Source organism: Typopeltis vanoorti, chromosome 8 (assembly GCF_054136105.1).
Source record: "Typopeltis vanoorti isolate ZY-2024b chromosome 8, IOZ_Tvanoo_1.0, whole genome shotgun sequence".
Lineage (NCBI taxonomy): Eukaryota > Metazoa > Arthropoda > Arachnida > Uropygi > Thelyphonidae > Typopeltis > Typopeltis vanoorti.
Genome location: NC_143556.1, coordinates 133,255,209 through 133,280,211, shown reverse-complemented (window position 1 = coordinate 133,280,211; position 25,003 = coordinate 133,255,209). Strand labels below are relative to the sequence as shown.

At 36.2% G+C, this 25,003-nt stretch overlaps 1 protein-coding gene across 3 annotated transcripts in view; it reads left to right on the top strand.

Annotated features, from left to right (window-relative positions):
• BckdhB (Branched chain keto acid dehydrogenase E1 subunit beta) overlaps positions 1–17,255 on the top strand; it is a 459,582-nt gene extending 442,327 nt beyond the window's left edge. For all 3 annotated transcript variants that reach the window (XR_016548657.1, XR_016548656.1, XR_016548655.1), the window contains 2 exons: positions 13,597–13,689; positions 15,503–17,255. The gene's annotated coding sequence lies outside the window, so the exon portion shown is untranslated. The remainder of the gene's footprint in view (positions 1–13,596; positions 13,690–15,502) is intronic.
• The last annotated feature ends 7,748 nt before the right edge of the window (positions 17,256–25,003 follow it).

Here is a 25,003-nt window from a genome sequence, read left to right as displayed (position 1 = left end):
TCTATCATACCTTGCCTTGAACTCGCTCACTGTCATAGCACCCACAACAGACTCTGGCAACTTATTCCACTCATTTACCACTCTAAAAGTAAAGAACCCATTTCTAACACCCCTGCTAACCACGCCCTTGCCCAGCTTCCATGGGTGTCCCCTAGTTCTCCCACCACCAGTCCTGATCTCAAAAATATCATCTGAATTAATCCTATAGAATCCTTTTAGCAATTTGAATGTCTCAATCATATCTCCCCTTTTCCGCCTATCAACTAGTTTCTGCAACCCACAAATCTTCAACCTGTTCTCATATGGTTCATTCCATAGACCTGCTATCATCTTAGTCACTCGCCTCTGGATCCTCTCAACCTCCTCCCCATCAAGAAGGAACCGAGGTGACCAAATCTGGGCACAGTAGTCGACATGAGGTCTTATCAGGGCTCGGTACAGAGGTACAATAACTTGTTTTTCTCTGCTCGTCAAGGTATTTTTCAACAACCAAGTGAGTTGATGAGCTGATTTAGCTACTTTCGCAATGTGCCCCCTAAACTTCATCTCCCTATCCACCAATACTCCCAAGTCCCTAGCTTCTTCAATCACCTGGAGTACAGTTCCACCAATGTGGTATACTGCTGCTAATATTTTCACTCCGAAATGCATAACTTTACATTTTGTCACATTAAATTGACATCCATTCTCCTTAGTCCAGAACTCCAATCTATCTAAGTCATCTTGCAAGACTTTGACATCTTCTGCATTCACTATCGCCGTACCCAACTTTGCATCATCAGCGAACAAATGAACTGTCCCACTTAGACCCTTCCCTATATCGTTAATGAACAGATTAAACAGCAGTGGTCCAAGAACAGAACCCTGTGGCACACCACTAGTCACAGGCCGTTTTTTGGACTCTACTCCTGAATAAACTACTCTTTGATATCTCTCCATCAACCACCCAACTATCCATCTCACCAACCCTATATCCATTCCCATATGTTGTAGTTTACGGATTAGAATTCCATGTGGTATCCTGTCAAACGCCTTTGCCAGGTCCAGCAGTATCACTGTAAACCCATTTCCCTTATCCAGTTCAGCTGTCACCTTGTTATAAAACTTGAGCAAGTTACTGAGGCATGATCTACCCTTCACAAAGCCATGCTGTCCTCTGTACAGTATCTCGTTTTCATCAATCCATTCCTGTATTTTTCCCTTGACTACTTTCTCTAAGACCTTGACAACGACTCCTGATATGCTGATCGGGCGGTAATTTGCAACCATAGTCTTGGATCCTCCTTTATGCAGTGAAACTATTTTCCTCTCTTTCCACGCCTTCGGGACTAAGCCAGACCTGAGACTCAGATTAAACAACATGGTCAAGGGCACTGATAATTCATTAGCCGCTTCATGCAAGACCCGTGCTGGTATACCATCCAATCCCACAGATGTATTCACATTAAGGTTCTGTAATAGACTATTCACCTCCACTTCATTCATCACAATTCCCATATAAACTAATGGTTCCTTCATTTTTTCAACGTCACCACCTGGATGATATACTTTTGCAAAGTGCGCGCTCAGTAACTCCACTATATCGACTGGTTCAGTGAACTCTTTACCATCGTCATTCCTTAAAATCATTTTGCCATGTACAGATTTTTTCTTGCTTGCAGCATATTGAAAGAACTGTTTGGGATTCTCTTTTGCTTGCATAGCTAGTTTCCTTTCATAATCGGCTTTTGCTGTTTTTACCACACTCGTTACCCTTCTGGCCTGTACTTTATACCGTTCGTGTGCCTGCAGGTCACCCCTTTCTTTAAATTCCCTCCATAGTTGTTTCTTTTTTTGCAGCTCAAGCTTAATGGTGTTATTCATCCATTTAACTCCTCCTTGTTTCACTATTCGGACCTTAGGTATACAATCAGCCATAACGTCCTGTAAATGCTCTTTGATCACTTCCCATGCTCTATCGACGTCCAGCCCTTGCAGTTGTACATGCCATGGCACTGATCCAAGCAATCTCCTAAGCTTGTCATACTTGCCAGCACGGTAATTCCACATATACCCTGTCTTAATCACAAACTTCACACCTTTAGCCACCTCCCAGGTGGCTAAAGGTGTGAAGACCTTATGATCACTCTCACCAATAGGTGGCAACATGGTCATATTCATTACAGACAAATTCTCAGATACTATTACCAGATCAAGCACTCTCACACCCCTAGTATTTTCAATTACATGCTGTTTCAGATAGTTATCCCTTAATAATTGAATAAAATCCATTTCCTTCCTCACATGTGTCCTCTCCTCCTTCCAATCAATGTTACCATAGTTGAAATCCCCCATAATAATTACCCTCCTTCCACTCATTTCATCAATTTGTTTATGCATACCATCTCCACCATCTATTCCATCACCTGGTCTATAGCAGCACCCAACTGTATATTTTATTCTGCCAGTATCAATCTCACACCAAATAGCCTCAAATGAGCTCCTTTCACTATCCTGCAATACTTCAATTCTCCTTGGCTGCAGTTCATCAGCTATCATCAATAACACCCCTCCCCCAATTTTATTCTCTCTGTCCCTCCTAAACATACTATAACCTACACATTCTATCCCACTAACTATATCATCTTCCGTCAGCCATGTTTCACTAATGCCAATAACCTGTGGCCAGGAAGAGCCAATCAAGGCCAAAAATTCTTCCTTCTTGTTCCTAATACTCCTGGCATTAGTACACATGAATTGCAGTGTTCCCTTTGTCCCACCCCTATCTTGATGCGTTATTCTAAATATCCCATTCCCATTTTTTGTCCTTATTGCTGGCTCAGGTACATTATATACATTTTTACACTCAACTGTCTCACTGATGTCTGGATATCCACTTCCCCCCCTCCTTGGTAGTTCTAGTTTCCCTGGTTCTGCACATCCATTTTCACTTCATTCAGCAACACTTTTTCCAGTCTCCGCACACCAAGTCCATTCAAATGCAGGCCATCCATCTTGTATAAGTCCTTTCGCCCATCAAACTCATTCCACACGTCCACAAATTCCACACCACACCGTCCGCATAACCTGCGCATAATATCATTTGCGATTATGGCCCTCCTTCTAAACTCCTCTCTGTCATACCGCGGTAACAGACTCACCATTCTAACTCTGTCACTCTTTTCTTTCGCTACCTTTAACAATACTTTCAAGTCCTCTCTCATAAAAAATTTATCACCTTTCAATTCATTCGTACCAGCCACAATTGTTATTTCTTTCACCCTCTGTTTTTGCACTCTAATGCTCTCACTTACATCCTTAAATTTCGCACCCGGTAAGTACGATTTAGTTACACTCCCATCTATTACTCCTCTTAATAACGAGTCACCATAACAACACTCTCTCCTTCATTTCGGAAACTCGCCCACGCTGTTTATTTACGTTAGCCGAATCACTCTGGAAAGTTTTGCAGGTGCTCTAATTGCTGCTGCGCATCTTGTATCACTGCGCGCAGCCTAGCGATCTCACTTCCTACAAATAATTCCTCATTTTTTTTATCATTTAAACCATTTTCTCTTTCTGTATAATTGCTCTCACTCTTTCTTAGATCACCACTCACATTGCCATCTTGTACACCGCAATTCCCTATCGAGTCGCTATTTTCACTCGCATTCTGGCTTTTCTCAACCATAACTGTCTCACAACCTGACACATACTTCGACTCCTCACTTTGCATACACTTTCTACACATTCTCCTACCACTATCACTTTCAATCCATACTCCAGCCTCATTCGGGAATGCATACATTCCACACACATCACATTGGACAAATTCTCTCACATTATAGTTTTTGAACAATGGCGTCGTATTTTTGGACGCCATTATCTTACGTCGCATTGGCGCCATATTCAAATATATGAAACGTATCGTTAAAGACTAAATTAATTTACGGAATTTACACCAAAATCACACAGACACAACAAGCTACCAAATTTAGACAATATTAAGTTATGATTTTTAACATATATTCTAATTTCCATTCAAAATTGTACCTAGCTTTCGGGAGCTCCCTGAAAACACGACCGTTCCCCTGGCCCTCTAGCGGCGAAGTTCGAAAATCGCAAGATATTGCTCGCCATTAACTATCACTAGCAAGTAACTTAACAGTATAATGGTCCGTTAATAAAAAGAATATCATCAATGAGTGTGAGCGTCCACGTGCGAGATTATTTCCACCATCGTCGGATATTCCCTTTGCAACATAAAAGGGCGGCTTCTTAAATCTGTCATCTGGAGGTTCTAATAGTAGGAAAGGAAGAGCATGTTACTTAACAATGAAAAAATCCCTCGTTTTTATTTTAAATTATCTTGAATTTTCAAGTCTAGGCATTCAGATCCATGGCATTTCAGACTTTTGATATTAGCATGGATATTATTTTGGTAAAGAAGCCAAAGAGAAATAAATACTTTCATAGTTAAGATTTTACGACATACTTTACTTCATCTCTGCTACTGAAAAATCCCGTGAATAAAATGAACTCTCCTTAAATGAAGCCTACACAATTACTAGAAGAAGGAAAAAAAAAAGTGGCAAAGAAATCAAAATTATTGGTCACGAGAAAAAATAAAGATGCTCACTTCTAGCATCACCAGGATAAATTTGCAGCTTTCATTAACTATGAGAAGAATGAACTGAATAATTAGTAAAAAACTAAGCTAAATGAATTCAACTCCTTATGGATTAATAGCAAAATAAATTAAATAAAGATCGGCAATAAATTGTAAAAATATGAAACATTAATCACTTTATGAATTTTACTAATTTATTAAATAAAATAACATTAATAATATCAGTAATTTATATATTAATACTAATGAAATAGTTTTACTATTTTTTTACTTTATATTATGAAACGAATATTTTTGAAATGATATTTTTATAAATTGTTATGACGAATAATTTGTGAAAAAGAAGAGGGGATATAAAAATCCAGGGAAAAAATTGATTGCATAATTCTTTATGAATTAACCCAAATGAAATTGGTTTATCAGAGATTAGCAGGGAGAAAATTACCCCACAGTACAGGTTGATTTTTATAAACCAGACTATAAAACCACGTCGCCGATTTCAAGAACTGCTCCAGCTGCATAAACAGGATATTCCCATTTGTGTGGGTGTATTATGTTCGGAAACCCTCCCCATTTCATAGCAGGAAACGCCACCCATACTGGTGTTAGTAGCATATAAGTTTAGCGCTGATCATGTCAGAAGAAATAACAACTGCATGAAGGTTTGCATTCAGTAAGATTGCTTGTGGTAGATTGTCATGGCCTGCAGAAACTTTTATTCGGAATGACAATGTGAGGTATTGTTTCTTTATGGTCACAAGCAGCCTGGTGGGCATATTCGCGAATCCTACCTAATCCCACCTCATTCGTTCATTGATAGCATTCTATCAATGGAATCACCTGTAGGATAGAATCCTGTCGAGCTAAAAATGTTTAAGAATGGTTTGAAGAGCATGCCAGTGAGTTTGAGCTCACGTCCTAGTTAACGCGATTTCCGTATTTGAATCCAATCGGACATACACAGGATATCCTGGAGAGACGTACTGTATATGACACTTGCAACTCTAAACTACATCAGCTGGCAACTCTTCATCACGGTCTATAACACTATCGCTTACGAACTAATACTGATACAAAATCGAAAACTATATGGCTGAATTGTGATTGTTCTTCTCTAACCATGTAACCTAGCATGAAAGATTAGCGAATGTTCAAATCATTACTGACGGATCATTCGCTAATATTTCGCTAGGCAGGCATTGTATATGAACAGTATGTCCATAAGTGTATGTGCGTTTCTACCTCGCAGATACCTTAAGTTTACTTCGCTTCACTAAAACCCCTTGTCTGAATTATTTCTCTCTCTCTCTCTCTCTCTTTTTTTTTTTTTTCCAAACAAGATAAATCAGCCACTGAACATATGCAAAATAGACATAATGCGTTATAGTGTTTTCTGCTTCGGTGTTAATGCTCGACAAAACAGACGAAACCATGACTTTGCTCTAGAGTCCAAACCAAACCTAGTTTGCCCACTTTAGATCAAGAAGCATGTTAGAATGCGTGTGTGTTTTAGCAAGGTTTTTTTTTTTCTTCTTTTCAAGAAATTGAGTCCTATGATCTCTGCGGATAACACGGAACAATAAGAGATGACCTGAAAAACGACAGAAGATTAAAAATTATAAAGGACGGTTAGACATGTTTTGTTATTGTAGTGCTGTGTTCTAGTTGTGTCAGGGCGTGCCCAAATTGCTAATGAGCCCTTTAGAAATGGGGATTTACCTGTTCATAAAGAAACAATGAGAGAAACATACTGAGAAGAAAAATAAAGATATTTAACTGCGTTGAATTAAAACCTGCATTTGCGCGCGCACACGGATTGAAAGAGAGATGAACTATTTTCTTTTTAAATCACATGAAACAAAAAAGAAATAAACTGACATTTGTGTCATTACAATTTTGTTGAGATTCCTTTCTAAAGTCATCTCTTGCAACAGTCTGAACAAATTGAATCTCATCTTACTTGCAGTACTAATGCACTGCAGGTATCGTTTTAATTTTCACATTATAAAAATTAAATGTAGGCTCATACGAGAAAATGTAAAATCTGGCTTGACGCTTCGTTTCCTGAACGCTGAATCTGATGAACCAAAATAAAAACTGCTGGAAATTCTGTTTTTGGTTATGCTACAACAAGCATTAAAAGGGCAACTTTATACAATATTAATACCACAGTATATTAGTCTCTGTTTTCTGTAGTTCACTGTTATTATTGTTATGACTGCCACCTTCTTCTGAGGCTAAATTAATTATTTTTTTTAAAGATTTTAATTACCTCTGAATAGAGTTTTCATGAGTGTATGTGAGAAGCATACAACAATTCATATTCTATTCATATGATTATTTAAACTAATGCAAAGGTGTTACTCGTTAATTACATGAATCAGATACGTAGCCATAATAAAAAGCGGGTGTAGTAATATATATATTCGAATTTAGAACTATTAAAATTATTTATTGTCGTGATATTGATTGCAAGTGAGTCCAGAGAATGTTTCGGAATGTTTAACGAGTAAAAAGGAATTTATCGATTACTTTTTAACGGGATCAAATACCTTATCCGTAGTACTTCTACTCATTTCTAGGAAAATCTTTTTTAGGCGACTAAATACAAAAAGAAAAAAATTATAGTAATAAAATACTGATGAGCAGGAAGGAAATAAGTCGTTAATATTTCCGTTACTATCATTGAAACGATATTTTTATTTTAGTGCGAAATATAGAAGTGCAATAATACGCCAAAACATTTCAAAATGCTGACGTGTGTTCTAAAATTTATATCGCTATAATAAGCATTCGAGGAAGAGTCACACCTTCGACATAAAATTATAAAATCCACAGAAACAGTTTGGGGAAAAGTGGGTATTTTGAAGGGATAATTTGCTCATCCTGTAAATTGAAAACAAGATTCTACTTTAGATAATAATTTATTAAAAATTTTCTCTATTCATGATGTGAGTGATACAAGAATTAGTCACCAAAGAATTGTTTCAGAAGGGTGATCTTTATTTCTATAGCAGAGCTATTTATTAATTATTTTGCATGCAGGAAGTGTAGTCGGATATACATTAGGTTTCTCTAGTTATTATATCCAATATTGATACAAATGTGTGAGAAAATTATTGATTTATGCGTTGAATTATCTAACTTTTTCGTATAAATCACACGCATTTCTATAAATAACGTTTTGTGGGCGTCTTTAAATTATAATGAGAATGTTCCGCTCTCTGCGTAAATTTATAATTAAAAATTGTTATCGGTACTATCAACGTAAGAAGCCTGAATGGCAAAGAAATGGAGCTAGCTGAGGAATTAGATAAGTACCAGATCGACATAATAGGGGTGACTGAAACAAAAAAGACCAAAACTGGTGAGATCTTTCTGAGCAATAAATACAAAATGTTATATTCAGGCAATGCCAATCAAGGAAAAGAAGGAGTAGCCATAGTATTCAACACGAAATACGAGGCTAATCTTCTTGAATGGCAGTCAGTCTCAAGTAGAGTAATGTGGGCAAATATGAGAATGAAGAACTGGACAATGAGACTTATTTGTGCCTATGGTCCCATAGAAGGTTCTACTAAGGTAGAAGTGGAGGAATTTTTTGACGCTTTAGAAAAAGCAACTGACACAATGAGAAAGGAAAAGTTGGTCCTTGTTGGGGATCTAAATAGCAGAGTAGGAAATGATTGTGAGACATACAAAAATATTTTGGGAAAATTTGGAGAAAAGAGCAGAGCTAATAATAATGGCAAATATCTGTTGGATTTCTGCTCAGGACATGGACTGGTTATTACTAACACCATATTCCAACATAAAAATGTGCACAAATTCACATGGAGAGAAGAGGCAAGGAATAAGAAAAGTCTCATTGACTATGTTATTGTTGATAGTGATGTTTTCTCCCTGGTGCAGGACACCAGAGTGTACAGAGGATTTGAAATTGGAAGTGATCACTATTTAGTCTTGAGCAGGATAAAATTGAATTTCATATTGAAAAGAATAACATGTAAGAAAGTTTTAAAGCGAATAAAAGTTGAGCAGCTCTCAGATGTGAACTGTAGACTAAAATACAGAAAGATTATTGAAAAGAAAATGAAAGAGTTTGAGAACAGGAATCAAACTTGGAGATTCAGTGGCAAACTCTGAAGAAAACATTGATTGATTCTGCCAGAGAGGCATGTGGTGAGGTTGTGTGCAAGGATAAAAAAATCAGAACTCCCTGGTGGACACAGGAAGTTAAAGAGGCAGTGAAGGAAAAGAAGAAAGCATATCAAAAGTTCCTGCCAAATAAATCAGCTTTTTCTCTTAGAGAATACAGAGACAAATGTAAGAAAGCTAAACAGTGTGTAAAACTAGCTAAACAAAAGTCATCGGAAGACTTTGGCAAGAATATAGAAAATAAATACCAAGAAGGTGGCAAAATATTCTGGAGGTTGTTGAAGAAGCTTAGGAATGGAGGAAAGAGTGCTGTAAAAGGAGTTAGAGATGATAAAGGTGACATGAAAACAGGAGAAAAAGAAATCCTTGAAGTATGGAGTAATTACTTTGAAAAACTGCTAAATGAAACAAGCAGTGATGACAGCACAGTGATAAAAAACACTGACCAGGCATGCAGTCAGGAATACATATCCATACTTGAAGTAGAAAAAGCCATCAAAGGCTTGAAAAGTGGAAACGCAGCAGGAGTAGATGATATTCGACCAGAAATGCTGAAGTATGGTGGTATAAAAGTCTTACAGTGGCTGCACTGCATAGTTCAGAAAGCCTGGACAGAGGGACGAATTCCCGATGATTGGAGTAGAGCTCTCATAGTACCCATATATAAAAAGGGAAATAAAACTGAATGTGAGAATTACAGAGGTATTTCCCTTCTGAGTGTTCCTGGCAAGATCTATGCAAGTATACTTGAGAAACGGTTGAGAAGAATTGTGCAAGAAAAGCTTGGTGAAGAACAAGCTGGATTCAGGCCAAATAGAGGCTGTCAGGATCAGATCTTCACTTTACGACAAATAGTCGAGAAAGCATGGGAATATAATAAAGATCTGTATTTAAGTTTTGTCGATTTGGAAAAGGCATATGACAAGGTGCCAAGAGAGAAATTATTCGATACGCTGCAGTTATATGGTGTGAATGGGGCATTATATCAAGCAATACTTAGACTTTATTTGAGTTATAAGTCAGCAGTTAGAATTGAAGGAAGTACAGGAAGATGGTTTAATGTTAAATCTGGTGTGAGACAAGGATGTACATTATCCCCTCTGTTATTCATTATCTATATGGATCACATTATGAAGGAAAGCGGTATTAAACCTGATATCAGAATTGGAGATGTTAATGTCAGCTCTTTGCTTTATGCTGATGATGTTATACTTCTAAATAAATCTGCTACAAGTCTTCAAGATTCTCTGACTAAATTGAATAACTGTTGTAATAGATATGGTATGAAGGTCAGCAATAAAAAGACAATGAAAATAGGCAGAATCATTGAAAATATGAACTGTGTTGTGAATGGAGAACCTGTGGAACAAGTAAAACATTTCAGCTACTTTGGTACGATTTTTACTGAAGATGGTAAATTAAATATAGAAATAGACAACAGAATCAGCAAAGCTGGTATGGTGGGAAGTCAATTGAATAAATACATATGGAATAAGAGAGAAATTAGTCGGAACACTAAATTAGCTGTATACAAGACAGTGTTCAAACCAGTTTTAACTTATGGATCTGAGAGCTGGGTCAGAAGTAAAACACTTGACCAAAGACTAGAGACCGCAGATATGAGAGTCCTGAGAAAGATTAGAGGCATGAACAGATGGCATCAATGGCAATATCATATTAAAAATGAGGATATTAGGAAAGAACTTGACATTGTCAGCATCCAGGAATGCGTTAGCAGAGCTAATCTCAGGTGGTATGGTCACTTAAATAGAATGGGCAAGGAAAGATTAGCAAAACCAGTGTTCTCTGCCAGGTTTGCAGGAAAACGACCCAGAGGAAGATCAAGATATAGGTGGATTGATACGGTACAAAGTGCCTTAGACGATAGAAATATCAGATCTGATAATGTTGGAGTCTTGACAAGCAACAGACTGATTTGGAGGAAAATTGTAGATAGGAAGTTAGTAATTATGTAAATTTTTCATGTAGTACTGTCATATCCTGTATACCCCTTGAGGGTACATGGCAGGGATTTGATGATGATGATGATGATGATGATGATGATGATGATGAAAATTGTTATGAGAGAGAGAGAGAGAGAGAAAATCGTCCAGTTTTTAAAATTTAATTTTGTTTCAATAAAGTTAGTAAAATATTAATGTAAGTAATATTAATTTTGATATTAATTAATTTACAGATTTTAATTAGTATTTAATTGACTGGTTTAATTGACAATTAAATTGACAATTACATATTTTTATTTACCCAATGTCACCACATACTCCTTGAACTGTTGCACTGGTATATTTGTTTATCTTATTATTTGTTTGTTTATCAGATATAAATTTAATTTATATTAATATTAATTAATATAAATTAAATTTTTAATGGAGATTTAATTTTAATATAATTGCGTTGTTAATTGTAATTAATTTTACTCTTGATGTTAAGTCGACTGTACTTCAGGTTGAAAACTAAAATAAAATGCAGCCATTAGCAATTTTGTCCTCGATTCGTCTGTTCTTTTACAGGTAGATTGTGTCAAAATTTGTTTTTTGTTTGTTTTTGATTTTAACCTTTAGTTTTCAAGCCATAACCGGTTTTCTGAAGCGTATTCGGCATGCCGGACAATTATAACCGTTTTCTTTATTCACTGTAACCAGATATTCTCTCCTTCCCCCTTCTTTTACGCAGTTTGTTGATTAAATATTTTATGCACGCCTAATGCAGAATTTTGTCATAGAGAAGCTCGCTAAACTAAACGAGTATATAGTAGTTATAAGTAGCCTGCTTGATTCAGTTGTGTTTACTTGTGTTAAATCGTGTTGTTGTACATCAGGGTTCCGTTCGAGTGGCTGCAGGGATATTGGAAAAATTCATATTGGATGGAATAGATTACTTAGTCAAGAAAAATCGATGATTTCATTGATTGATCACTTTCAAATGAAGGGAAATAGATTTGGTATGAAATTTTAATGCATTCATTTTATGACTTGTTTCTCTTTAAAGCTATGCTTGGTTATATGTAATATTAATGCTCAAATAATGTCGCAGTTTTGTTAAACTGTTAGTGGCCACTTGAAATATTAATGCGATATTTTAATTGGCCGTGATATTTGTACTAACAAAGCTTCCAAATTATTTTTTTTTTCATCTCTTACTGATTCAGATGCTACTGACCCTTTGAATATTTGCTAGTCTAATTAGATACGCTTCAACTCATCACTTTCTTATTTGAATATTTAAAAAAAAAAAAATCCTGAGCCTTGGGCGACCAGGACCTACACCACGAACAGATCGGTTTTACTTTTTCATAAACTCCAAGCAAGCATAATTGTGTGTGTTTGCGGAGGGAGAGATATTCTGCTGTATATGGTTACTTGGCCTAATAAGAACCTTCTTGAATAATTTTATCGTTATTAATAACGACAGAAGCCCAATAATATAAATTATCCATTTCGTAGACATCGACGTTCATATTTTTCTCAGCTGGTTACATATTTTTATTTACCCAATGTCACCACATACTCCTTGAACTGTTGCACTGGTATATTTGTTTATCTTATTAAATAAAGTCAGCTCTTTCATTAAAGTGTGAAGTCTTGTCTTCATGTGTTCACATCTCACGTTTTTAGGATTGTTATTACGTCCTTCTGTTTATGTAATATTCTAACTAGAAGCGAAGTACTGTACTTTGATATCGTGTATTACAGCAAAGCTGAGTAGGTTTAAAACGAAATCAAATTCTGCCATTTGCATTATGTAGGATCACGCATTCATTGTGCCCATGTTGGCAAGATATAAGCTACCATATTATAAGATATGGTAGCTTATATAAGATACCTTATATAAGCTACCATATCGTCCTAATATCTACGAGCGAATATGATTAAAGTCATTCTCGTTTGTAGGCATAGGTCGGTGGTATTCTTAGGGATGGCGCATCCCTAAGAATGCGCCATCCCTAATTTCCTTCAGAAGAATTTTACAGCTCATGTGCACCAACCTGGCAGATAGCGCATCTGATTTATCAAAGAAATTTTAGCATATTTCTTTTGTTAGCATACAGTTAGTATGAAAGTTCGGAATTTTTATCTTGCAGTATATTTGTATGTTTGCAGTTGTAAATAAAATTGTTTTGAGCAGTAAAATTGGAACGAGGAGGCTAATTTTCAACTTTACTTAGGACGTGGAAATACTTTGTCATTTTAATAACAGTTTCTGTCTTAAATTAAATTAGGACAAAAAGAGTAATAAAAATAAACAGTAATGCTTTAAAAGTTTGTGTATCAATATAAACTTCTCAGATGTTCTTTGTAAAAGATAACAGGATTATTTGGAATGCATTTTGAGGGGAAAAGTGAAAGATGCTCTCTGCTTTTTTTTGTAACTATGTTTCGTTTCCTAAATACCTATTCGATTCTCCAGGCAAATAAAATTCTGGAAAATGCGTTACATCTAACAAAGTCATTTGTTTACTCGCTATGCAAATTCCTATCTTTGAAGTGATCGCCACTAAATTTCAAAATTTAGTGACGATTCCAGTTTTATTAGCATAAAAGACAATAGGATGTGTTTTAATCCAATTTTTTATTTCTTGTAAGTTATTATTTCCTATATTATATTATGTAGTTAATTATAGCTATTGTAATTATATTATAATAGTTATTATAACTAATAATTATATTATGTAGATTCTTTAATTTAATTCAGAATAGAATTAAATAAGAATATAATTTCTTTCAGGTATAAGAGATTTCTGTTTAGATTTATATAAATTGGTGCGTTAAGAGATAAACAAAATGTTTCTCTTAATTTCCACACTTTAGAGAAGCAGTTGTGTAATGGATGACGTGCTGTATGTGAACACACCAAAAAAGACATTTCAACAAATGAAGAATAAAGTATTACAACAATGAAAAGTAAGTAGCATCGGTTTTATAACCGTAACTGCACGTATTGCATTTTGTTAATAAATTTACTGAATGAATGTCAGCATTCTATGGGATGGCTCCGCGTGACAGAAATGTGCAATTTTTGATAGTCACCTCGCGTACCTTAAATGCGTTTATTTGTACTTGCATATTATGTTCTGAATTTTCAGTAAGTGAAATAAAAATGGAGCGCGAGCATTCGTACACTCCTTCCAGCATGCAATTCCCACTTTTCATTATGCTCTCACATTTGCGTTGATCCGGTCACAAGTCTAAGACGAAGAACAGCACGCGAGCCCTGACGACCTGACGAACTCCCGCGTTTCATAAATCTCTCATTATCGAATATGGAGCAATTCGATTCACCTGCGCAGGAATTCTGCAAGCAGACACGCATCGAAACCAGCATTGATACATCTGTAAGTACGAACGGTCTTCTCTTCCTTAGTGATGGTGTTCTGTGGGCGGGGAGCGTTAACTGGATTGTCGGATGGCAGCTAATTGTTGTCTGTGAGTCACGCCGCGGTGACCTTACAACCTGTAAATAGGCTACGATATCAGGTCAGATGGTGTAGCCACGTGCACTATGATGTCGCCTGACAACGTGCTTTTCATGTCTTCTAGCCTGAGTCATCTCCCTAACGGATGTGCATTATATTAATTTCCATGTTAAACTTCGTTACAGCAATAATAATCCGCAGTAGTCACACAAGCAAAAATTTCAGCTGTTTTTTTGTTGCTGTTTTAGCACAGTGAAGCATACTCAAAGGGATATCGATCGTTTTCTTTGTCTTCTAGATTAGACTAACTAGAACCACCATATTTTTATCAGTATGGAAGATCGCCTGAATTTTTTTTTCTTGAAGTGGAGTGACCGCAGTATATATGAATGCTACCAAAATCTCTGCTTTATTTCAGATGTAGGCATTAAGTCGAAAATATAGACATTTCTTCAAAACGTTAGCGGATTTTATTTCATAATGAAAATAATAGTTTGTTGTTGTCATTTGCCTTCTCATAATTTCAGACTTTTGGTGAACTTGTAAACACAAGCTCATCTCATTCGGTCTTTTCTCTTTCGGCAGTGGTAATTTCATATTGGTCAATTCGTTTAAGTCATTCATTCACTGTTTTCCTCTCTTTCTCGTGCCTTCAATCTTCCCTAACATAACTGCTTTTTCCAATGATTCATCTGTTTGAATAATAAGTCCAAAGTACATCAACTTCTGTTTATAATCACTACCTCCAAGGAGCATTTGTCTTCATGATCTCGAAAACCTTCTTCTTAACTACTTTTGCTGTACATCAGTGGGATTCTTAATAGTCGTCTCCGCGTCCATAACTCTAATGAATCAAACTGACATGCCACAATTTCTTGTCACGACTAGTCTTTTAACAGTATAATTCCCATGGGCAACACGCTGCAAAGGAAAAACTCGACAAACGATATGTATGTATGTAGTGTGCAAAATAAAATAAAATCTTTAACGATTCTACTTTTTTTTTTTTCTTATTCTTCAAACCCTCCCATTTATGTAAATCCATGCTTTTCGTCAGTTCCTATTAAGCGTAAAATATAAGATCAATAATTCCTTTTGGTTCTATAAGCTTTTGCTGAGGGGCCTTTCCTGCAATGACAGGAACGTGACATACAACGCTGTGTCAGTTATTTGCAGCCTATTCTATAGGATATTGACACATAATACTTATTTTTCATTTACTGAGTTCTACATTTTGTTCCTTTATTACTGAATATGCACTTATTTTAAAGCAGAACTAATTTTCCTTTTTTTGTTTTTAGGTGATCCACAAATTGCGGAATATCACGCACTTCAGAAGAGCAGTATGACAAACAAAATTAGGAACACCTACTCGAGAGAACAGTAACCCAACTTAAGAGAAGACACACATAAAACCCAAGCCGTCTACGATAATTGCAAGCTCCGCTTGAAGACCATTCTACTAATGCTCACCTTTTGACAATAGAATGTGGATGCTGAAGGCATTCTTGTAAAAAAAAAAAAAAATCCACACCGATCCAAAATGTAATGAAAAGTGTAAACAAGGGTGCGACGACATTGATCTACATTCTCCCTTAATGAAAAACTTGCTGTCTTCTTCCTAACTTAAGGCCATTCCCACCAAACGAGTGGATTTAAGCATTTTTATAGTTTGTTAATTATATCCTTTAAGCAGTGAAACGAACCCATTTTGAATCATTTCGGGGAAATGTTTCCTTTTGTTCATTCCGAGCTGGCACAAAAATACTGCAAGTTTTCCATGTAATAAAGACAGCCACAAGGGAATTCAGTTTTTTCCCACTTTTATTTTTTTCTGAGTGTAACGCTTGCAAACTTTTTAATTCCAGGAATTCCAGAAATATTTACAAGAGAAACTCTAATGTAACTTCTTTTTTTTGTTTTTTCAAATTTTAAATTTGGTGAACATCATGAATCCATATATCAATTGCTAACCGATAATCTGAGAATTAAATAAACGGACTTAAGGTGGTGTCCACCAAAAGAGAATAGATCATTCCATATCAGGCATGTCAAACAAACGGCCGATGAAAAAGAGCTTTTGAAAAAGATCCATTTTAGATCTCTAGAGTATGACTCAAATATCAATTATGGGATACCCCGTATCCCATTTAGGGTGTTAATGTTGGTGGGATTGTCATATAAAATGAAAATCGTAAACATATTATAGAACGTTAAAAAATGAAATAAAATAAAAACGCACGTGATGTGAACTTTTTAAAAGCCAAGAAGCTTGGATCAAAATATTTATGGATCTTAACCCCCAAAAAAATAAAAAAAGGACCAAATGGCGATATTCCGAAACGACCGCTATTTAATAAATAGCAAAAAGCAAAGTTTAAAAGTAGAAAGTAATGAATGGAGTTGAATTCGAATTTGAATAGCAATGGCATGGATATAATTCATCTTTCCTCTAGATTTCTCAACGCCTTAAAGATTTTGATGTCTCCCCTCGCCGATAATGGTGAGTGTTTTGAGTATATCAGCGATGAAGTGACGAATGCAGCATTATTTTCTAATTACCCCCCAAAATATTCAAATTACGTTGAGAAACACTGCTCTAGAAGAAACTAATGCGATCACCGACACTGAGAAAACTGTTTCGATAATAGCCAAAGAAATGAAGTCAAAACAAAGGTCAGAATTGAGATGGATGATGTAAATTTCGAATTGATAATTAAGGAAAATTTTACAGGGGATGGAGGGAAGAGGGTTCGACGATCGTGAATAGTTTCTGCAATTGAAAAAGAAGTTCTGGAAGGAAGAGGAACCCGATGTTAAAATGGCTTATTGAGAAAGGATAACAAGAAAGGATGGTAACACACAGCAACTGAAAAAGGGGATTTTACAGAATTAAATAACACTGAATGATTTTTTAATTTCTCCGTAAATGGTAATAAAAGATTAAATACTATTACGAACTCTTGTGGAAGTGGAGAGAAAGAGACTGTCATTTGAGGATGAATTTGTAACCGTAATGCTATGGATAAAGTGTATAAAGTGGTGGAATATTTTTATTAGCAGTATTATCAGCTCCTAATATAAATGAAGTATTTATACAAATAAAATATTTTTAAATAGTATATTGTTTTTATTTCATATTTTACAAAAATAAAAATTGCTTAATTGTTTCGATATGTCTTCTTGCAAGTGTCTCTCAAGATGAAAAAGCCTTTTGTGTTCTACAAACTTTCATTCCATTAGTTTCGAGTATGTTTATTTTTTTTTCTTTTCCGCAGGCACACACACACACACACACACACACACACACTGAATATTTAATGACGTATGCAGTTCCACATGAGGAGAATCATGATTTTAGTTGCTCTTTGAGAATAAAGCAGTCACAATTTTTTTAATAATGTATATTATTTATCACCAGTTAATAATTCGTTATAGTTTTCACTATCAACGTTTAGAGGTACTCAATGTTTATTTCAAATGCAAACCATCTGCATGGATCAAAGACTGTTTATTCATTATGCGAAGTTTATGCAACCAAAAGCCAAGCGAAATTGAAGAATTCTCCGATTTAAAAAAAAAAAAAACTGCGTAATAATACTCTTGAAAAATCAGTTTTTGAAAGTAGCTTTTAAAATTTGAAAACTTTTAAAGATGCATACAGGAACTTCGCTAGTGTATAAGACATACGTTATATAATTACAGGTGGTGAAGGAATCTGAACGTACCATCATTGTGAAGTTCTTTCATGAAACAATAAGTGATATTCAATTAGCTAAAGCTTACCTGCTTTGTAAAATTCGTAACCCTAAGAAATAAAGTAGCAAATGGTTTCGGCATCATCTGCATAACTGATACAATATTATCCACAAGGTGTAAGTTATACGTTAGCCCACTTTCCACATCTACTTAGATACAGTTAGTTTCATGTGCAAATTGATTTGTTTAAATAGTAATATAGTTGTAGAGTTGAAAGATATTTTTTATAAAGAAATAAGATAAATCTTTCACTTAGCTAGTAGCTTACGTGAATAAGCTACATTGAGGTTTAAAGCTTGGCCAAGAAAACAGTGAAAGATTCGTGTACATTTAATTGTTAGCTTGTCTCTCCTTTTCGAAATCGGATGCAGCAAAATGTAGACACAAAAACAGCCAAATTCCCAACACAAATCTTAATTGTTGTGACATCATAATCTGATGAACCAAGTCCCCGTCTCACCCTCTGATCACGGAAAGGCAAGTTTTCTAATGTATTTAAGATTACAAGCTTATATTCAGCCATTTCTGCATCCAGGAGAGAGAGAGAGAGTGGGGGGGGGGGAGAACTAGCTTCACAACTGAGAAAGAGGAGGGAGTGGAAATAGAAATATAACAAGGATTTTGACCAGGACTCTTTTTTCATCACTTCTGTTATACAGGGGCCTGTCTCTGATTCTCAAAAAATCGTGTCCTTATTAGCAGAAAGGATCGCTCAGAAATTCTGTTTGTTCTCAATAAGCAGTCTTTTCATGTTACAGAACCCATCTATATAACTGTAATGTCCATGCGATTTTCGCACGTGGGATTTGGTTGAAAAAGAGCAATCTCGTTTAATTTCTAACGGTGGACGTCCGTCTGATAAGTGTCGATTTTCAGTTTATCTCTTTTTTTTTGTGTATGGGGAGGAGTCAGCTTCCTCCGATTCTAATAGGCATGTAGGATCTGCTTGAGTATGAAGGATGTTTGGAGAACGCTTTTATCCATGAGTGTTTTTCCAACTGTCAAATTGTAGGTAGCATTTGTAATAGTGGGAGGTTGCTTCTTCTGCTGTTGATTTGGTACACTGGCTGTAGTGCATTGAATCATGACTAAGTCCTACACTGATCCTAACTCTCTTCTTTTTACAGAAGAATATAACGCTCAAAGAAATTTTGTCAACTCTTAGTCACGATTAAAATCTCATTCCAGGTTGCATCCATATCTAGGTATGCTATTCATTCCTGTAAACCTGCTTTTTATTTATTATTATTATTTATTAATTTCACATAGGAGCGGTCACAGAAACTAAATTACAGCAGTGCAGTTTGCTGGCAGGGTGGATTGCGTAACCATTCTCTAACCAAAATATTTGCCTTAGATTTGAATTCCTGTCAGCATGAATGAGTTTGAATGGCTTTACATAGTAGACGATTTTCGGCGTCCTCGTGAGATACCAATAAACGTCTCTGTTCATTAGTGGCCTGAAGTGACTTTAAAAATACCATTTTCGGTCTCCAGAACAGAGAAACCAGATTATCTAACTTTGGCCAACTTACAGTACTTAAAATGCTTGAGAACTTTATAATCTTTCGTACGGGGTGTTCACAGAAGTCTACTTTTCCTTCTGTAGTCCTTTATCATGTTATTTGTGCCTTTCCTTTATTTTTAGTGCGTGCACTACACACACACACACACACACACACACTGAATAGCCACTTCATTAGGAACATCATTTAATAACGAGTGAGACCCGTTTTGCTTTAAGAAGGGACCTCTATTCTCTGCGGCTTTGATTCAGCTAAGTGTCTAAAATATTTCTGTTTGGATGTTTTTTCAGATTGTCACAATGGCATCCCCCAATTCTTGCAGATTGGATGATGACACGTTGCTGCCGCGAACTGCTCGTTCCATCTCATCCTAGAGATCCTCTGTTGGGTTGAGGTCTGGGTGAGCTAGCCACTGAAGTAAAGGCAATTTGCTGTCATGTTGCTGCCATGAACCACTTCAACACTCCACGCGCTTTGTGGCATGGCAAATTGTCTTGCTGGAAGCACCCCTTTGACAATGGGGAAATTGCAGTTATCAATGGATGAACATGATCAGCGGCGATGTTAAGTTAGGCTGTGGCATTCAGGCGGTGTTCAGTTAGTGTCGGGGGGGGGGCTAACGTGTGCTAGAAAACATTCCCCCACCTCATTACACCCTCGTCACCAGACTGAGCTGTTGCTGCAGGCTGGAAGGGTACATGTCTCATGTTGCTGCCATTAGCATGATACAATACAAACCAGGACTTATCAGACCAGGCAACATTTTTCTAGTCGTCAGATGTCCAGTGTTGGTGATCACGTGTCCACCTCATCCGTGACAGCATGCCACGAACTGTACACTCCAAGATGTTCTGATCACCACTGTTGTAGTGAGCTGTGATTTGACAGGTTGTGACCCTCCTGTCACATTCCACAATGCTTGCCATTCTTCTCTGACCTCGTGCATTGAACTATTTCCGTCCACAGAACTGCCGTTGGCTTGAAGTTGTCTGGTAATGTTATTAATTTCATTTTTTTTTTAAACCCAACCACAACATGTAAATTTTAAAACTTTTAGTGCCGTGAATGGGTTAAAGTTAGATAATCCAAAAACTGCTGTAAGGACCAAACATGGATCCGATTACGGATATCCTGTTCACCGTTTTGTCTACATTTTTTTTTTTTTAAATAATAGAAACCATCCAGGTCAATTTCGAATTCAAAGTCTTATCCATGGAATACAAGAAACACTTGAATTTTTCTGGTAATCTTTTTTGTATGGCAGTCACCTCTCAAAAAAATTGAAACCACATAGTATGTTGGAACCTTGGGTAAAGTAAAGATTAGCTAAAGAGGAAAAAGAAGAAACCTCCTCCTACCATTTGACTAATATATTTACATGACATGTACATGGAAATGCACATTGACAGGTCACGCCGGATAAAAATCTCTACTGTCAGCTGCAGAAATAATAATTTGAATATTTATTAAATGCATAGTAATAAACGATTTAAAGCATGATGACGCATGAAATCAGACATTGCAAACGCTTTGTGGACATACAAAGCGGATGTTATTTGTTGTTTATCATCTTTGTGTATAATAACACGCGGTTAGTTTGCCTGGAATTACAGAGACAGCTTTTGTAAACACTCCTGTGTTACTAGATGAAGGAAAAGCACTCATTCGCTTCATCCGCATCTCGCATGATAGCCTTGGAGCAATGTGTTTCATAACATCGTCCTCCACTTCCCGCTACGCAACCTTTAATCCGATTGTTAACAAGTTAGTTCTTCCAGCCGACGCTGCAGACACAAACACCTGTTCACCGCGCCGTTAGTAAAGGGAGGGGCTGTTGTCAACGTCTCAGTTATACTAGGCCACCCGATTTCTCCTTCGACCTAGACAACAAACGAAGCATTCAGCGAGTGGTATGGCCTCGGGTCGCTAGTGACAAGCCATTCCAGGTATTTCAGTTGCACGTGCTAATCCCGAAAGTACTTTCTTCTTATAGTGGTAGTCTTTTATCGGTTGCCTTAGAAGATCTCTATGAGGCAATAGTTTTCATTCATGATTAACGCTTTATCTGGGGCTACAAGAAACGTGACAGGTGCATTTAAGCTGCACTTGATGACAGTTCAGTTACAGAACAAAATTCCATGAAAACAACGATACTCTTACAGCCAAAACAAGGTTTAACATTTCCTTGTATTTGCAGATTAAATTTTATTGAATGAGTGTAAAAAGCTTCTTTAGGCGCAATGCATTCCTTGATTTATGGCAATAAAGAAAGGTGCTCATCCATGCCTTTTATGTAAAGCATACTTTAGGAAAAGTCGTCCGTTCAATCGCAAACATAAGACATTGCATTTCTATTTTGTTCCAGTTTCATCTTAAATAGGAAAAACCACATTACTTCTCTTTACCGAAACAAAATTTTAGATCAACTAATTGTTTACTGTTGATATTATTACAAGTGATGCAGTTTTCCTGCGGACTTTTTTTTTTTTTTTTTTTGCCCAGTTTATCTTAGAATTTACGAGTCCAGACAATTTTGGTACTAAAATACTAAGCTTTACAGCTTCCTATAGAATAAAAATCATCCTACAGATTGTCGAGCATGTTTGTGCTCAAAGTAATTTTCAAAATCTACTATCAGTCGATGAAAAGTTCAGCAGCAGCATCATAGAAAATGCAGAATATTGCTATTTCCATCTCTCTCTCTCTCTCTCTCTCTCTCTCTCTCTCTCTCTCAAGAACCGCCTTCCCGCCCCCACACACGAATGTGAATTAAGTGATGTTTTAAAAACAAGTATTCTGAAAACAATATCATATACTTCGCAAATAATAAATCAGTTAATCACTTTCCAACTGCGCTATCAGCTTGGATCTCGTTTTATAATATTCAAATATTTCTTTACCAGTCTTTAGGTATTTTTTTTTATTTCTGTCCGAACTGCAGATGAAGACTTAAGTGGCATTTTAACCAACATCTAGTTCCCACTCCGCTTTCAAATTGAGAACATTAGTTTCTTAGTACCAATGAAATTCTTCAAGATTTACCATTAAGCCGAAATCCCTGGAAATTGCATTTCCATTCACCAGATAACAGGCTTCATGCTGAAATTCTAAGGACTATAAAGAAGAAAACAACTCCGACATTGAATACAAAGTAAACTAATAAATCCAATAAGCAAAAGCAATCATGATTCTTGCAAACCAGTTCGTGCAAGCCTTCTTGGTTGACCGAGTGGTTACCCTATTCACTCTCCAACCAACATGCTGTCTGTTCAAATTCTCGTAGGCATGGATGGACATTTGTGAATATGCGTGTTTAAATGGTAGTGCAGTTCATCACGCCCTACGTGAAAGCAACGTCCCCCTTATTGGAGGCTTAAACAGCTATTCATGTTTGTCTCTAGAGCAGAGTTACAAGATTATCTAATCCGTAGCCCAACCTTTCTACTAATGCTAATATAGTAGAGACTAACAGCTTTTCATGAGATTCACATTAAAAACTGGGCGAGCCCGGCTTTCAAATATGTCATTTTGTTTAAAATAATTTCTCCAAATTCATCTTCTTGCAGGTAGAGCAATTTATCGAACCATTACAGAAGATAGCAAAATCTTCCAATTAATAATTCATTTGTTGTGCATAACTCTCTTGATTTCATTTCCCTCGTGTAAGCTAAGTTAAATAACTGAATGTACTAAATAAATATAGTCGTAGTTAAACTGGGCATCTTCTTGGAGCACTCAATTGGACTTTGCTGTGTTTTCACATAGTTTTGAAAGTTCGAGTCCCATATAGCACGCAAGGAGCTTGTAATAAAGGCTTTTCAACTAAAGGTCAGTTATCCGGCTTCATACGGAGCTAAGACTCCTTCCTTCCACCAACTGGTAAATGGAAACGTTAACTACTCGACTAGATTTCCATTTAACACCCAATTCCCTGTGGGTTAGAATTCCACCGCATCATGGAAATTTGTGAATTTTTTGGATAGTGAAAGGTGTTCTTCGTGTGAAACTACCACCTGTTTATTGAAGACTCGATGTGGCTTGAAAAAATTCCATGTTTGGTCTCAGGACAGTGAAAACAAATGACTGTTTCATTCTTAGCTCATTCACAGTTCTGAATGCACAGCTGGTTTAAAACTTTTCCTGGAGAAGGGGAAGCATTTAAAATAATAAATAATATAATTACAGAGTTAATACACTGGCATAACCATAGTTCCTTTTGTGGTAATCCCAAGCAATAGACTGGACAAGTTTAGTGAGTGTCATTAAATTACCATATCGTGCCACTGTCGAAGAATTATTGTGACAGCACTGTCGCAATGTTATATTGTTATATTAATAGTTTAGATGTCACTACTAAAGCTTATTAAGTTTCAGAGATCCTTCTGTAATAGAAATACCATCACTTTATAAATTATAGCGTTTAGTATCGTTAAAGTATTTCACAATTTTCAAATTGAAGGAATTGTTTTTATTTATTTATTTTATCAGTGATAACTAACTCTGAGCATTTTTATGCCTAGTACCTTTCCTGGAAAAATACTCCATAAACTCGATGTGGACTTCGAAGTTCCATATCCGGAAACTTCTTGAACGCCTCATGTGACCACAGTTTCTACGCCCTGCAAAAGATGTTTATTGGCTTAATTAGCGGGCTCCATTTTAGAGTTTCCATTTGAAATTTTGCAGACGCAAATACGTCATGGAATATCTACATCACCTTCTGAATATACTGTATTTCGGTAATGCTATGCTAAGTTATTATATTAAGTGCAAGCCACTTTCACAATTGCTTAATATCAGGTAGAGGGCGCTTTCGTTCATCAAACTGTTCTAGACGTATTCAACTGATAAGTGTAGTACTTTTGAATGCGATCCTACGTCAAGAAAAGATAACGCTAAAACATGACATCAATCGGAAAGATATCTTGTATTAAAATAGACATTCTCTACATGAGTGAATTGGAAAGCTTCCGTCGCTCCCATGAGAAATGAATACATCGCAGTGACCGTCACTTACCTCTGGATATGAATGCCCAATTATCTGCATATACTATGAACTGATAAACTATCAGTCTTGAACTTTACTCTTGGCACCTAAAAAATCTTAATGACTGTCGAGAAACAACGAAAGAGAGAGAGAGAGACGTAAGATATCAGAGTTGAATCACATCATCATTATATCGTTAAGTGACTCAGTATGAAAAGCACTGAACTAACTAAAATAATCATAGCTTAATAAGAAAAGTCACAATAAATTGAATATCTTCTGTGCTGATAGTTATTCACTGAGCAACTAATACCAAATATCCTTAACAGCTCTTCACAATAAAGCATCATAACATGCTATTTGTGACAGACTGTCCACAGATGGCGTGGAAAGAGAATTTCATATTTCAGGAAGCAAAATTAAAAGTCACCAACGAAGCCATCTTTATAAGGTTGTTTGCTAACGAAAATCATGGATACACTCACTTGCTAAATAGATTTTCAATATAATATTTGTTTTGCTATGTTCAA